Below are 13,110 nucleotides of genomic sequence, written 5' to 3' on the forward strand. Positions count from 1 at the left end.
CTCTCTCCCCTGATACGCCTCGCCAATTGAATATCTTTCGGCATGATCGTTACTCGTTTGGCATGAATGGCGCACAAATTTGTATCTTCGAAAAGACCGACGAGATAAGCTTCGCTCGCTTCTTGCAACGCCATTACCGCGGAACTTTGGAAACGCAGATCCGTTTTAAAGTCTTGAGCGATTTCTCTGACCAGTCGTTGGAACGGTAATTTTCGGATCAATAGTTCGGTGCTCTTTTGATAACGTCTAATTTCTCTCAAAGCCACGGTGCCCGGTCTGTAGCGATGAGGTTTTTTAACTCCTCCGGTTGCCGGTGCACTTTTTCTCGCCGCTTTGGTCGCCAACTGCTTTCGGGGCGCTTTTCCTCCGGTCGATTTACGAGCGGTCTGCTTGGTTCTGGCCATGATAATAAAACACGTTCGCGGACGTACTAGAACACCAAATCACTAACACTCGTCGACAGATAATGGCCGCACGAACGTCCGTCCGTTTAATTTGTACCCGAGCGTTTTCTCTTCTCATTGGTCCAATCGACCTTTTTGGGCGTGGCGAATTCCGACTCGACAAAACCGAAGCGCCGGACCGTTTTCGGTCAGTTGATCGTGGCACTTCGGACGGTTTTGTTTGTTATATATCGATCAGAGAACTCGGCTCGTATTAAAAATGACCGGTAGAGGGAAAGGCGGCAAAGGTTTGGGAAAAGGTGGTGCAAAGCGACATCGCAAAGTGTTGAGGGATAACATTCAGGGGAATAACCAAGCCGGCCATTAGAAGATTGGCCCGTCGCGGAGGCGTGAAACGAATTTCCGGATTGATTTACGAAGAAACTCGTGGCGTTTTAAAGGTGTTTTTGGAAAACGTCATCAGAGACGCGGTAACCTATACGGAGCACGCCAAAAGAAAAACGGTAACGGCAATGGACGTGGTGTACGCCCTAAAAAGACAAGGTAGAACTCTTTACGGATTTGGTGGCTAAATTTTTCGTCGATCTTGCGGAAACACAAAAAAAAAAAAAAAAGGTTCTTTTCAGAACCACAAAATACGTTCCAAAGATTATTCGTTATTTCGAGTATAATGCCCAACAAACCATTATCGAGTCGAGGTAAGTTTTGAATTTTTAATTTCTCCCCGTGTTAGTGTGATTATTAAATCTGTGAAATAAAGGAAACGAAATCTCAAATAGAAAAGTATTTGTGGTCCTTACAAGAACCGTCTTCCTTCCCGGCGAAAACTTTATTTAGCTTTGTTGTCGGTTTTCTTAGGCAACAGAACCACCTAGCGATCTTAACTTCGGATAATAATTTGTTCAATTCCTGGGATCGGCAATTGTAAATGTCGAGGTATTATACCGGTTTTCTTATAGTCCGAAAGAGAAAACGTAAAAAGAAGGAACGTTTCTTTTTTTTTTTTTTTTTAATAATCTGTTAAATAAACGAAACGAAATCTCAAATAGAAAAGTATTTGTGGTCCTTAGAAGGACCGTTTTCCCATCGTCTTCCCTCGCCGCAATTTTTATTTTGCTTTGTTGTCGGTTTTCTTGGGCAAAAGAACCGCTTGAATGTTCGGCAAAACACCTCCCTGAGCGATCGTTACTCCCGATAATAATTTGTTCAATTCCTCGTCGTTTCGGATCGCCAGTTGTAAATGTCGCGGAATGATTCTGGTTTTCTTATTGTCCCTCGCCGCGTTACCGGCCAATTCCAAAACTTCGGCGGCCAAATATTCCATTACGGCCGCCAAATATACCGGAGCTCCGGCGCCGACCCTCTCCGCATAGTTTCCTTTCCGAAGTAATCGGTGAATTCTACCTACCGGAAACTGTAAACCGGCCCTGCTAGAACGAGACTTCGCTTTCCCTTTGACTTTGCCTCCTTTTCCGCGTCCCGACATCGTTATTACCGTTAATAGTACACGCACGAACGTTAACAGCACAATGACGCTCTCGCAGACCGTGGGCGCGCTATTTATAGGACATGGGCATGGACCAATGGGATTAGCGCTTCGGCGAACGATGCCCGGGGGCGGAGCTTGTCGGCCGACTCGGTTCTCAAATAAATAGCTGCGGCCCGGTGTGGGCCTTGTCAGTCCGTTACTTTGCGCGCGTCTAATCGATTGTAGAAAATGCCACCGAAAGTAAGCGGTAAAGCGGCGAAAAAAGCCGGCAAGGCTCAAAAAAATATTTCGAAGAGTGATAAGAAAAAGAAACGCAGGAGGAAGGAGAGTTACGCAATTTACATTTACAAAGTGTTGAAGCAAGTTCATCCGGATACTGGCATTTCGAGCAAAGCCATGTCCATTATGAATTCGTTCGTAAACGACATTTTCGAAAGGATTGCCGCCGAAGCTTCTCGTTTGGCTCACTATAATAAGCGATCCACTATTACTAGCAGAGAGATTCAAACGGCCGTGAGATTGTTGTTGCCCGGAGAGTTGGCCAAGCACGCCGTCAGTGAAGGGACCAAAGCCGTCACAAAATACACCAGTTCTAAATAAATGAGCGTCGACTTGGAGAGTGTAAATTCACCAAAAACGGTTCTTTTCAGAACCACAATTTTTATATATTAATCAATTCGTTTATTCATATCTTTCTTTCTTATTTTTTTTTTTTTCGAATCATAGTTAGATAAAAGTGCTTATCGTCGAAATAAATGGCAGGAACCCGGTTTCGCGTTTATTTCGATTGACGTTTTTGGTTAGCAAAATTGAATTTTCCTATTTTTTTATTTAATTAGGTCAGTTCGTGTTGAACGTAGTTTTGATTACTTTTTATTTGAGTGTGCTTAATTTTGTTTGTGTTTGTTTAGTTTTTGCGAATTGTGGTTCGTTTTGGTGAAGTTTTGCATGTTTTTTTTTTTGGTTTGGTTGATTTGGGTTTGTTACACGGTTAATTTTGGTTTCTTTTGCTGAATTTTCGCTAGTTTTGGTTACTTTGGTTTATTATTTCCAGTTTCGGCCGCTATTGGTTAGTTAGGATTATCGTTAGTTTTGGGTTTGTTTAGGATAATTTTGGCTTGTTTTTGTTAATTTTGACTACTTTTGCTTAATTTTGCTTAGTTTTGGTTACTTTGGTTTATTATTTCCAGTTTCGGCCGCTATTAGTTAGTTAGGGTTCATTTCGGTTAGTTTTTGTGAACGTTTCCTATTTTTGCTTAATTATCGTTAGTTTTGGTTTGTTTAGGATAAGTTTGGCTTGTTTTTGTTAATTTTGACTACTTTTGCTTAATTTTGCTTAGTTTTGTTTACTTTGGTTTATTATTTCCAGTTTCGGCCGCTATTAGTTAGTTATGGTTCGTTTCGGTTAGTTTTTGTGAACGTTTCCTATTTTTGCTTAATTATCGTTAGTTTTGGTTTGTTCAGGATAAGTTTGGCTTGTTTTTGTTAATTTTGACTACTTTTGCTTAATTTTGCTTAGTTTTGGATAATTTGGTTTGTTTTGCCGAACTTTGGCCAATTTTGGTTTGTTATGATTAATTTTGCTTAGTTGTGGTTATTTTTGTTCCTTTTGGTTAGTTTTGTTTAATTTTGGTTATATTCGGTTAATTTTGGTTAGTTTTGCTTATTTTTGCTTTGTTTCGGTTAGTTTTGCTTATTTTTCTCTGCTCGCGGCTAGCGGCAAAAACCTTTTATGGGAGTATATGTTAAAATGAATAAAATAAAAAAAAAAAAACAAAACTCTCTTCCCGCTGGTCCGCAATATTAAAGAAGACGGACTTATAAATGTTTAATAATGAATTTATTAAATCGCGAGAAAAAAAAATGCAAACACCCGAAATTAAAAATGATGGAGAGTATCGTCCGACAAAATCCGGGGACGGCGATTTATTTTTAAGTCGGAACCGGAACCGGCGGTCAGTTAACAAAAGTAAGTAAAGAAAAAAAAATATTTGAAAAAGTGCCCGCTTTAACCAAATCGAACGTAACCACGAGCGAAAGTTTCGCTCCGAACTTTATTTGCCCGCCGCAGCCGATATTCGGGTTTTCACGTGAAACGTTCGGAAGACTAAGGAATGGTCCGTTACCTATAATAGGTGAGATGGTCTCGAGCGCGACCGCCGCGTCGTGCGTATAGACACTTCTCCCTTCGCAGAGCAAAATGCTTTTTCGATCGTTAGATCGCCTTCGAGTCGACCGTTTGGCGCGATTAATTGGCTCGCTTAACATTTTCGTATCGTGGGTTCAATTTTTTAAGAAAAATTGGTTTCCTTCATCGGTACGGGAACGTAGACCGTTTTTCGTTTGCCATCGGCCCGTCTTCGTAGCAGCGATTGCTCGAGCGTTCGAAAACATTTTAAGGCTCCGCACCTTATACAGCTAGATCGCGAACTTAGCGGGTGTTTTAAAGTAAGATTTGGCACTTCGTGGTTCGAAAGCGGTCGCCCTATAATATTTTCTCTTCCGAAAAATTTGCGATAACTCTCATCTAACCGAGCGAGTTTATATGCGAATCCGGAACGTTTCTTTCGAGAAATCTCGTGTCGCTTTCAATCTAGCGAAGAGTGATCGAGAGAATGTCCGAAAATTTCCGTCGATCGACGTTCGTTGCCCGAGGCACATCGGTTCGACGCGCGCCGCATTTTAAAGCTTATTATGCGCGCGCGAGTCGGATTGTTTGATCGCGCACTCACGTCGTCTCGATATTTATTACCAACAAAAAAAAATTGGACGGATCGCGTCCGAATAATAATAATAACGAGTGTGGCGTCGGGAACGGTTCATTTCCGTACTCGCACGCTATCACCGCCACACAAAGTGGTCGCGTCTGTTTCTATTTAAAAATAAAATAAACGCGTTTCGCGCGCGTAATTATTATTTTTAAAAAAGAGACTGTTTGTTGTCGTACCGCGCCCGATCGTCGTCATCCGTGGCGGCGGCGGCGGCGGCGCGCTCGACACGTAGAACAGCTCCCTGGTTGATCCTGCCAGTAGTCATATGCTTGTCTCAAAGATTAAGCCATGCATGTTTCAGTACAAGCCAAATTAAGGTGAAACCGCGAAAGGCTCATTAAATCAGTTATGGTTCCTTAGATCGTACCCACAATTACTTGGATAACTGTGGTAATTCTAGAGCTAATACATGCAAACAGAGGTCCGACCGGAGACGGAAGGAGTGCTTTTATTAGATCAAAACCAATCGGTGGCGGGTTCGCGCCCGACATCGTTCAACTTGGTGACTCTGAATAACTTTACGCTGATCGCACGGTCTCGCACCGGCGACGCATCTTTCAAATGTCTGCCTTATCAACTGTCGATGGTAGGTTCTGCGCCTACCATGGTCGTAACGGGTAACGGGGAATCAGGGTTCGATTCCGGAGAGGGAGCCTGAGAAACGGCTACCATATCCAAGGAGGGCAGCAGGCGCGCAAATTACCCACTCCCGGCACGGGGAGGTAGTGACGAAAAATAACGATACGGGACTCATCCGAGGCCCCGTAATCGGAATGAGTACACTCTAAACCCTTTAACGAGGATCAATTGGAGGGCAAGTCTGGTGCCAGCAGCCGCGGTAATTCCAGCTCCAATAGCGTATATTAAAGTTGTTGCGGTTAAAAAGCTCGTAGTCGAATTTGTGTCTCGCGCCGCCGGTTCATCGTCCGCGGTGTTAACTGGCGTGCCGCGAGACGTCCTGCCGGTGGACTTAGCCCGTTCACGCGGGCGGTCCAACTCAATCCTGCCGCGGTGCTCTTCATTGAGTGTCGAGGTGGGCCGGCACGTTTACTTTGAACAAATTAGAGTGCTTAAAGCAGGCTAAAACTTCGCCTGAATACTGTGTGCATGGAATAATGGAATAGGACCTCGGTTCTATTTTGTTGGTTTTCGGAACCCCGAGGTAATGATTAATAGGAACGGATGGGGGCATTCGTATTGCGACGTTAGAGGTGAAATTCTTGGATCGTCGCAAGACGGACAGAAGCGAAAGCATTTGCCAAAAACGTTTTCATTGATCAAGAACGAAAGTTAGAGGTTCGAAGGCGATCAGATACCGCCCTAGTTCTAACTGTAAACTATGCCAGCTAGCGATCCGCCGACGTTCCTCCGATGACTCGGCGGGCAGCTTCCGGGAAACCAAAGCTTTTGGGTTCCGGGGGAAGTATGGTTGCAAAGCTGAAACTTAAAGGAATTGACGGAAGGGCACCACCAGGAGTGGAGCCTGCGGCTTAATTTGACTCAACACGGGAAACCTCACCAGGCCCGGACACCGGAAGGATTGACAGATTGAGAGCTCTTTCTTGATTCGGTGGGTGGTGGTGCATGGCCGTTCTTAGTTGGTGGAGCGATTTGTCTGGTTAATTCCGATAACGAACGAGACTCTAGCCTGCTAACTAGGCGTATTTAGACATCTCAAAGGCCGGCCGGCTCGGGGTTCGCCCCGTTGTCGCGCGCGGTTTTTACTGTCTGCGTACAAACAATTCTTCTTAGAGGGACAGGCGGCTTCTAGCCGCACGAGATTGAGCAATAACAGGTCTGTGATGCCCTTAGATGTTCTGGGCCGCACGCGCGCTACACTGAAGGAATCAGCGTGTCCTCCCTGGCCGAGAGGCCCGGGTAACCCGCTGAACCTCCTTCGTGCTAGGGATTGGGGCTTGCAATTGTTCCCCATGAACGAGGAATTCCCAGTAAGCGCGAGTCATAAGCTCGCGTTGATTACGTCCCTGCCCTTTGTACACACCGCCCGTCGCTACTACCGATTGAATGATTTAGTGAGGTCTTCGGACCGATACGCCGATGGCGTTTCGGCGTCGTCGATGTGTCCGGGAAGTTGACCAAACTTGATCATTTAGAGGAAGTAAAAGTCGTAACAAGGTTTCCGTAGGTGAACCTGCGGAAGGATCATTAAAGTGATAATAAAAATTACACAGTTTGTCTTTATTTAGTCGAACGAATTTTTGTCGCTGACGCTCGGTCGAAAATATCTCGCGTCGATCTTTAAGTCGGCCGCGATTAAATTCGACGACTACGACGACCACTCGACCACCGTAAAAAAGGGGAGAGAGGAGTAGGAGTAGGAGGAGCGCCGACAAAATTCCGGGTACCTAGACGGAACTCGAAGCGCGAAACCTAGTTTCGCGCTCGCCGTCGACAAGGTGTCAAACGATATTCGCCCGGAGCACCGAAAAGTACTTACACCCACCCGCGACCCGCGAGGAGGTGTGTATATAAACTTTAAACCGGCGCGGGTCGTCCGAACGCGAACGCGCGCGCGCCTACCGTCTGAATAATAAAGAACAAAGGGCGCGCGGCGAAGTGTTCCGTCGGATAGACCGGCCCGAAATCGAACTTTTTTTTTTTTTTTACGTCGAAAGGTATATACCTCGCCTTCCGTAAAAAAAATGTATGTGTCGATAACAACGCCGACGACTCTTTTTCGGAGACGAAAAGCGTTAAACCGATCGAAAAAAGATTACCCTAAACGGTGGATCACTTGGCTCGTGGGTCGATGAAGAACGCAGCTAATTGCGCGTCAACTTGTGAACTGCAGGACACATGAACATCGACATTTCGAACGCACATTGCGGTCCTCGGATTCTGTTCCCGGACCACTCCTGGCTGAGGGTCGTATCCAATTTAAAGACTGCTCGGTTTTTTCGCCCGCGAGGCGCGAGAAACGTCGGAGCGAGTTGGACGTGTAGCGCGGGAAGGAGTGAGGAGCAACAGCACGTTCGCGCTTAGCGCGCGATCTCTCTCCTACCCGGTCTCGCGACGTTTTAAAACGCGAAAGCGAAACTCCGGCCGCGTTCTAAGGAACGCGACCGAGTTTGCGAACGACGTCGATTTTCGACGCACCGGTTCGTCGCGTCGCGCTCGCTTAAAAGCGCGAGAGACGAGCGTAATTAAAACCGCCCGCGTATGTCGCAGGTCCGCGCAAAATTGACGATCGTCGTGTCCGTTATTTTCTCGATAAGAAGAAAAGGTGTCCGACGTCTGATCGTTTGCGGCCGCGTAACGAGTGGTGGATATAGCGGTTTTAAATATAAACGCTGAACCGTTTCGAAATTCACGTCTACGTTTTATATATATATTTATATATATATATATATATATATATATATAATGATTTTATCGATCGACCTCAGAGCAGGTGAGACTACCCGCCGAATTTAAGCATATTAATAAGCGGAGGAAAAGAAACTAATTAGGATTCCCTCAGTAGCTGCGAGCGAACAGGGAAGAGCCCAGCACCGAATCCCGCGGCCGATACCGGGCGCCGGGAAATGTGGTGTTAGGGAGGTTCCGTTATCCCGAGATCGTCCGGCGCGTCCAAGTCCTTCTTGAACGGGGCCACAGCCCATAGAGGGTGCCAGGCCCGTAGCGACCGCCGTCGATCGCGGGAGGGATCTCCTCAGAGTCGGGTTGCTTGAGAGTGCAGCCCTAAGCGGGTGGTAAACTCCATCTAAGGCTAAATATGACCACGAGACCGATAGCGAACAAGTACCGTGAGGGAAAGTTGAAAAGCACTTTGAAGAGAGAGTTCAATAGTACGTGAAACCGTTTAGGGGTAAACCTGAGAAACCCGAAAGGTCGAAGGGAGAAATTCATTCGCGTTTCGGAGTCGGCGCGAGACGTTCGCGCGACGGGGAGGACGGTTACCCGTTACCTTTTCCGCGCCTTACGTTTTTCGACCCGGCATCGAACGCGTGCACTTTTCTCCTGGTAGGACGTCGCGATCCGTCGGGCGTCGGTCTAAGGTCCGCGGCGGAGCCCGCGCGGTTTTCTCGAATCGCGCGGACCCGCGGTATCCTGACCGACTCGCTCGACGGTACGAGAAAGGTCACGGGTCGCTTTAAAAGCGTTCGACTCGCGGCAAGCGCTCCGGATACTAGTCGGCTATCGGACCCGGTGCCGGTACCGACCTCCGGTGACTGTTGGCCTCGAAGTTCTCGAACCGACCCTCGCTCGTAAAAAAGCGTGACCGATCTGCGACGCTATAGCTTTGGGTACTTTCAGGACCCGTCTTGAAACACGGACCAAGGAGTCTAGCATGTGCGCGAGTCATTGGGATTCGCTAAACCTAAAGGCGTAATGAAAGTAAAGGTTCGTCTCGCGCGAACCGAGGGAGGATGGGCGATTCGCCTTTAAAGCGGTCGCCTCGCACTCCCGGGGCGTCTCGTTCTCATCGCGAGAAGAGGCGCACCAAGAGCGTACACGCTGGGACCCGAAAGATGGTGAACTATGCCTGGTCAGGACGAAGTCAGGGGAAACCCTGATGGAGGTCCGTAGCGATTCTGACGTGCAAATCGATCGTCGGAACTGGGTATAGGGGCGAAAGACTAATCGAACCATCTAGTAGCTGGTTCCCTCCGAAGTTTCCCTCAGGATAGCTGGCGCTCGTAGCGTACGAGTTTCATCCGGTAAAGCGAATGATTAGAGGCATTGGGGTCGAAACGACCTCAACCTATTCTCAAACTTTAAATGGGTGAGATCTCCGGCTTGCTCGAACTATATATATTTATTTATATATTATTGAAGCCGCGAGAGACACGAATCAGAGTGCCAAGTGGGCCATTTTTGGTAAGCAGAACTGGCGCTGTGGGATGAACCAAACGTCGAGTTAAAGCGCCAAAATCGACGCTTATGGGATACCATGAAAGGCGTTGGTAACTTAAGACAGCAGGACGGTGGCCATGGAAGTCGGAATCCGCCAAGGAGTGTGTAACAACTCACCTGCCGAAGTTACTAGCCCTGAAAATGGATGGCGCTGAAGCGTCGTGCTTATACTCGACCGTCAGAGGCATGTGCGATCGTCGTTTTCGGACGCGATCATGAAGCCCTGACGAGTAGGAGGGTCGCGGCGGTGAGCGCAGAAGGGCTGGCCGCGAGGCCGTCTGGAGCCGCCGCCGGTGCAGATCTTGGTGGTAGTAGCAAATACTCCAGCGAGGCCCTGGAGGACTGACGTGGAGAAGGGTTTCGTGTGAACAGCCGTTGCACACGAGTCAGTCGATCCTAAGCCCTAGGCGAAAGCCGATGTCGATGGGGTGTAGTTTTACACGTCGCGGTCCGTCTTATTATAAAATAATATATAATTTTTGACGAGCGAGAAAAACGAGAGCGCACACCCGTCGGGCGAAAGGGAATCCGGTTCCTATTCCGGAACCTGGCAGCGGAACCGTTAATAAGTCGGGCCCTCGCAAGAGAGTTCGTCGGGGTAACCCAAAAGGACCCGGAGACGCCGTCGGGAGATCCGGGAAGAGTTTTCTTTTCTGCATGAGCGTTCGAGTTCCATGGAAACCTCTAGCAGGGAGATATGGTTTGGAACGCGAAGAGCACCGCAGTTGCCGCGGTGTCCGGATCTTCCCCTCGGACCTTGAAAATCCGGGAGAGGGCCACGTGGAGGCGTCGCGCCAGTTCGTACCCATATCCGCAGCAGGTCTCCAAGGTGAAGAGCCTCTAGTCGATAGAATAATGTAGGTAAGGGAAGTCGGCAAATTGGATCCGTAACTTCGGGATAAGGATTGGCTCTGAGGATCGGGGCGTGTCGGGCTTGGCGAGGAAGCGGGTTCCGGTTAACGAGCCGGGCCTGGGCGAGGAGACGATCTCCGGATCCGATCCGAACCCGGTCCCGAGCCTTGGCCTCCCGCGGAACCGCCTCGCTGCGAGACCCGGAAAACTCCGGTTTTCCGGTGTTCTCTTCGGCCGCTATTTAACGGTCAGCTCAGAACTGGCACGGACCGGGGGAATCCGACTGTCTAATTAAAACAAAGCATTGCGATGGTCTTAACGTGATGTTGACGCAATGTGATTTCTGCCCAGTGCTCTGAATGTCAAAGTGAAGAAATTCAATCAAGCGCGGGTAAACGGCGGGAGCAACTATGACTCTCTTAAGGCTTTTTGGCTGGGGAGAAGTAGTTGCTCGCAAAGTGTGGGGGCTTGTTAAGCGACCGCTGGTTTGGGGGCGCGCGAAGCTCTGGTCAAGCATCTTCCGCAGTCCAAGTCGTTAGAGGTGTCGGGCCGTGCGGTACTAGTATCCGAGACTTGGACTCCCCCTCTCTTGTATGGCCTGCTAAGACATTGTTGGAGTCGCTTGAGGTGTCGGTTTCTAACTAGTATCCGAGACTCCCTCTCCCCCATGCAAGTGCCAACCCCCCCTCCTCGTGGTAACTGCTGGACACTGGTCTTGAACACCGGTGACTAAGTGGGGCACTGGCTATGCGGGCGGCGGGCGTAACGCTCGAGTGTGGGGTAGCCACCCACTGCTTCCGCTAGGCGTTTAAGTCCCAAGGATTGCCACCAGGGCATGGGCTAGTGTGAGAGGGCGATTCGCTACGCCTGAAAGCATCTGAGGACGGAGGTCAACTAGGCCTCGTTCAGCGGACTTGGTTCTGGTCCCTCTTGAAGGTGTGAGTATAACTCGTCAGTGCGGTTTGGTGGCACCTCCGCATATTGAAGCACTAGTCCTGGCCTCGCCAACCAACACCATGGCCGTTCTGAAATGGAAACCTACCGAGCGGTAGGCAGAAGTATGCGCGGAACAACCCCCCAATGGGAGAACGGCGTCTGGAGGGTGTACGCTTATGGGCAATAGGCGGGGGGGCTTGCCAGGCCAGCCTCGCCTGCCCAAAATTTGTGCAGGCACTAAATTTAAAACCCAAGCCTCGGATGGACCTTCCCGGGGGGGGCCGCTGCCCTCCCCTCCTGCTACGACTGGTCGACCGGAGGAACGCGCAAGCGGACCTTCGAACCCGACCCCGCGGCGGGCGGGTGGCCCTCAGACAAGGTCGAAGGCCCTTCGAGGTGGGTGCAATGTTGCTAGTGGACGTGCGCAGCTGAGGCCTGACACTGCGGGACCAAGTGGGTCTAGTAACGTGGTGCAACATGGCCGCGCTGTAGCCCTGTCTACGACTAACCATGCCGATCCCGACGGCGTAGCCGGACCGACGCGGGCAGATGAATTTCTCTGTCCACTATGCGGCAGATCTTTCACTACCAAAACCGGACTGGGAGTGCATCGGAGGCGGGCACATGAGGAGGAGTACAACGAGGGGCTCAAAGCGCCCAGCGTCAAAGTACGCTGGCAGCGCGAGGAACTCGAGCTCATGGCGGTCTTGGAGGCGGAGGCAATACAGAAGGGCGTGCCCTTCTTGAACCTCTACCTACTCGACAAAATGTCAGGGCGTTCGCAGGAGGCCATCAAAGGTGCTCGGCGGCGTCAAGACTACAAAGCCATGGTTGGTGAAAGGCTTGCGGAGCTTCGTGCGAAGCAGCCGATCCCAACGTTACGCTCAACATCGAACGCGAGTTCTGACGGCCAAGGTCAACGGCCGCAGTCACCTGCTGACTGTAGTAGTGCCTCGTCCTCCTATGGATCCGCCCCGTCCACCCCCAAGAGTCCGGCGGTAGATGATGGTGAAGCCGCGGGCAGAGCCGAGGATCCGCTGAGGGCCAAAGTGAGAGAGCTTGCGGATGGGTTGTTCGATACGGACACCTACTCTTGCAACCTTCTTCTTACGGCGGCCCGAAGGGCCTTGGAGGGAAGACCGATTCTGCACCAGCTGACGGAATGGCTACAACGATGTTTTCCGACTCCTAGCGCGCCTGAGTCTCGCACTCGGCGCCAAGCTCGACCACCTGGCGGCAATGGAGAAGGTGGACAGGAAAGGAGAAGAGAGAGACGCAGGCGTGAATACGGACACGTTCAGAGGCTTTGGCGTAGGGATAAGCGAGCCGCAGTACAGGAAATCCTGGAAGATAAGCCCGTAGTTTCCCACGAGCTAGAAGTCCTGCATGAGCACTGGTCGGGGGTGATGGGGGCCGAGTCGCAGCAATGCGAGCTGGGTCCACGGGACCACCCGCCTGAGATTCGTGCTGGCCTAGCGGCGGTTTGGGAACCGATGACGGAGGCAGACGTCTCGGCAAATGAGATTAAGCTGAACTCTGCGCCTGGCCCTGACGGAGTTACGCCACGCCAATGGAAGGCTATGCCGGCCAGAATGCGTGCTCTCTTTTACAACCTGGTGATGTTGACCAACGAGATTCCCGAGCGGCTTCTCAAAGCTCGGACTTCTCTACTTCCGAAGAGCGCTCTCCCAGAACATCCGGGAGAGTATAGACCGATCACCGTGGCACCAGTACCCTTGCGGCAGTTCAACCGTGTGTTGGCTGCTCGTTTGGGGAAATC

General features: G+C 49.9%; 2 non-coding genes and 1 pseudogene across 2 annotated transcripts; all 3 read left to right on the top strand.

The window, feature by feature from the left end:
* Nucleotides 1-4,902: 4,902 nt before the first annotated feature.
* On the top strand, nucleotides 4,903-6,833 carry LOC132700275 (small subunit ribosomal RNA). The gene has a single exon (XR_009618623.1). It is a non-coding gene; the product is annotated as a small subunit ribosomal RNA (ribosomal RNA).
* A 566-nt stretch (nucleotides 6,834-7,399) lies between these two features.
* LOC132700274 (5.8S ribosomal RNA) lies at nucleotides 7,400-7,554 on the top strand. Its single transcript, XR_009618622.1, has one exon. It is a non-coding gene; the product is annotated as a 5.8S ribosomal RNA (ribosomal RNA).
* Nucleotides 7,555-8,062: 508 nt separating this feature from the next.
* LOC132700276 (large subunit ribosomal RNA) overlaps nucleotides 8,063-13,110 on the top strand; it is an 8,504-nt pseudogene continuing 3,456 nt past the window's right edge.

This window comes from Cylas formicarius, unplaced genomic scaffold (genome assembly GCF_029955315.1).
Source record: "Cylas formicarius isolate icCylForm1 unplaced genomic scaffold, icCylForm1.1 PGA_scaffold_45__1_contigs__length_27480, whole genome shotgun sequence".
Lineage (NCBI taxonomy): Eukaryota > Metazoa > Arthropoda > Insecta > Coleoptera > Brentidae > Cylas > Cylas formicarius.